General features: G+C 35.9%; 5 non-coding genes across 5 annotated transcripts; all 5 read right to left on the bottom strand.

Annotated features, from left to right (window-relative positions):
• Nucleotides 1–53: 53 nt before the first annotated feature.
• On the bottom strand, nucleotides 54–126 carry Trnav-uac. The gene has a single exon. It is a non-coding gene; the product is annotated as a tRNA-Val (tRNA).
• Nucleotides 127–235: 109 nt separating this feature from the next.
• Trnav-uac lies at nucleotides 236–308 on the bottom strand. Its single transcript has one exon. It is a non-coding gene; the product is annotated as a tRNA-Val (tRNA).
• A 109-nt stretch (nucleotides 309–417) lies between these two features.
• Trnav-uac lies at nucleotides 418–490 on the bottom strand. Its single transcript has one exon. It is a non-coding gene; the product is annotated as a tRNA-Val (tRNA).
• Nucleotides 491–599: 109 nt separating this feature from the next.
• Nucleotides 600–672, bottom strand: Trnav-uac. The gene has a single exon. It is a non-coding gene; the product is annotated as a tRNA-Val (tRNA).
• Nucleotides 673–3,036: 2,364 nt separating this feature from the next.
• Nucleotides 3,037–3,109, bottom strand: Trnav-uac. Its single transcript has one exon. It is a non-coding gene; the product is annotated as a tRNA-Val (tRNA).
• Nucleotides 3,110–3,224: the final 115 nt, after the last annotated feature.

Below are 3,224 nucleotides of genomic sequence, written 5' to 3'. Positions count from 1 at the left end.
GTAACAATAGTACTACCTATATTCTAGGTCATAGCTTCAAGAGGTTCCAAAATTGGTTCCGCCCGGGATCGAACCGGGGGCCTTCTGCGTGTAAAGCAGACGTGATAACCGCTACACTACGGAACCATAGTAAATGGTACAATGGGTACAAATTTCGATCGGAATACTTCAGTTTCTTGACAGTGAAAGTACCACTACCTAGATTCTAGGTCAAAGGTACCAGAGTTTCCAAAATTGGTTCCGCCCGGGATCGAACCGGGGGCCTTCTGCGTGTAAAGCAGACGTGATAACCGCTACACTACGGAACCATGGTAAATGGTACAATGGGTAAACATTTCGATCGAAATGCTCCAGTTTCTTGACAGTGAAAGTAGTATCACCTATATTTTAGGTCATAGCTCTGAGAGGTACCAAAATTGGTTCCGCCCGGGATCGAACCGGGGGCCTTCTGCGTGTAAAGCAGACGTGATAACCGCTACACTACGGAACCATGGGAAATGGTACAATGGGCAAAATTTTCGATCGAAATGCTCCAGTTTCTTGACAGTGAAAGTAGTACCACCTATAATCTAGGTCATAGCTCTGAGAGGTTCCAAAACTGGTTCCGCCCGGGATCGAACCGGGGGCCTTCTGCGTGTAAAGCAGACGTGATAACCGCTACACTACGGAACCATGGTAAAAAGTACAATGGGCAAAAAATTCGATCGAAATGCTGCAATTTGTAGCAAGTAAATAGGAAATTTCCATTTTTTTACCAATTTATTATTAATGCAATATGTATTTGTGATATCTATCTCTAATTATTACGTGACAATTGATACCTTCATTGTATCTTTGCATTCTATTAGCAGGAACTTTTGTTCTCTTACGCACATGAAGAAGTAGGTCTATAAAGGAAGAGGACAGCGGAAAAGTCTTGCAGTGCGCGAAGAAAACTGGCGATACCAAAAATAAAGGTGGAGTTAAATGCAGGATACGGCCAAGGCTATAGTTGTCCTTGTGAGTAATGCGCCTCTCCGTGAAGACAGTGGACGTTTTTAATTGCTTATAGGCTTCGTTTGGACCACTTCTGTCAATTATATACACTGCATTACTTAAGTGGTCATCAACTGCAAGTCATATTTTTCCTCCACTGCTCTCGCTCATCGTTCCATCTCCGTCTTCAACTCGGACCTCCAAACGATCTCTTCGTATAGTCTACATGCAGCCAGTCTGCACACGACATCCCACTCCGTTCCAACTACTAACCGATCGCTCGTAATTACACCGTGTAATGCATACAAGAAGTTAATAAAGGATGCTCGAAACTGGACTCGTTTGCTCCGAGCCATAGTTTCGTTTATAATTTAATGGTGCGGAACATAAACGTACGCATAAACAAATTACATTAATACATTCATAGTAAAAGGTGAACAGTTCCGAAAGTAGATTGAATATTACCATTAGGAGGAATTAAAAAGCAAGAAAGATTGCATGATAACATAATTAGGAAATAAATGTATATAGAAAAAACATTAAATGCTATATGTATTAATCTACGGGGTGGTCCAAGCTACCGTTTAAAGTCTTCTTTTCTTATAGTTAGTACATTTGAAGCAGTAATTATCGAGGTATTTCAATATTAAAGCGTCGGTCATAATTTAGGTTATTTCTAAATTAAATTCTATTACCTGCGTCGTCTATTTAACTACCTCCGATGAAATTAAATTGCCTTTTAAAAATAGTAATTTCGATTCGTTTCAATTGAGATATATGTGTGTGTACTGTTTTATATTTGTATTTTACTTTAGCGTGTATCCATCTTCCTGCCAGTTATGAAAGCTAGCAAACAGAGCTTATTTCTTGTTTACTCTATTCTAGGTTCTTTATCGAACATTAAATATTTGCTGAAAATTAATAAGTTAAATGGACTCAATATGCAACTATAATATTTTTTTTTATTATATAAGATTTGCAGATAATTTAAATATTAATTAATTTTCTAAACTGATTAATGCATATATTTCTTTGTTTTAATATTTTTAAAGGTACACTACACTACTTTAAAAATGTAATAAAAATTCCATAATTATTTTTGCTAACTTATTATTAAAAAACACGATTTCGTGGACGCGGATTCGAATCCTGGTCAACCAAGGCCCTTTGTGAGCGCTCTCGGTGTTTGCAGCAATAGGGCCATCGTTCATCACAGATGGACAGTGAAATGAATGAGGTTCAGCATATGGATCTTCAGCCAAGTCGATGATGGACAATGACAGTGTTCAGGATAGCAGCAGATTTACAGTGAAAGGAAATAGTGGAATCGCAAAGCATCAATATACTACTGAAGTTAACGTACAAGACGACAGCCAACCAACAAATTAAAATCACAGCATCATAATGGTAATCATCCACCGGGAAATATTATTCATTTAAATTTACTCAATGTTCACATTGATGAACAGATTGTGAAAAAAATTATTACACAATAATTATTTGACAACGATAACAGACGTCTAACAAATTATTTGTTAAAGTTAATTTTAGTATCAAAGTGTTAGTATTAACATTACTAATAATTATTTATAACACTAAATTTATTAATGGTTGAAGAATTTAAGCATTTTATTTAAATGTTTAGTATTACAACAGTAACCATAACGAGTATAACATTACATATGAGAGTTGCTTATAAACGGAAACTACATTACAACTTATTGATTTTGAACTAAGTTTTGGATCTTCTTCACCAGATTTGAACCTACGACCTTACACTTGTGAGACGTGCATAATAACAGCTGCACTAAGAATTAATATAGTAATATTCGGTCTATTCAGAATATGTTTCATTATGAATATTTTGCATTTAAATTTTATTATTAATTGATCATATTAATAAACTAATAATTATTCTACATCATTTTATTTTAAATTTAAAAAGATTATCAATAGTAATACTGAAACAGGATATACTATCTAATATAATGCTACCAAGTTTAGAAATTATGCTCAGTTTTTACCAAGATTCTAGGTGAAAAGTACCAGAGGTTGCAAAATTGGTTCCGCCCGGGATCGAACCGGGGGCCTTCTGCGTGTAAAGCAGACGTGATAACCGCTACACTACGGAACCATGGTAAATGGTACAATGGGCAAAAATTTCGATCGAAATGCTCCAGTTTCTTGACAGTGAAAGTAGTACCACCTATATTCTAGGTCATAGCTTCAAGAGGTTCCAAAATTGGTTC

This window comes from Nicrophorus vespilloides, unplaced genomic scaffold (genome assembly GCF_001412225.1).
Source record: "Nicrophorus vespilloides isolate i.1.1-1 unplaced genomic scaffold, Nicve_v1.0, whole genome shotgun sequence".
NCBI classification, from domain to species: domain Eukaryota; kingdom Metazoa; phylum Arthropoda; class Insecta; order Coleoptera; family Silphidae; genus Nicrophorus; species Nicrophorus vespilloides.
Note: the sequence above shows the minus strand (reverse complement) of the source record. Positions and strands in the feature narration are given on the sequence as shown.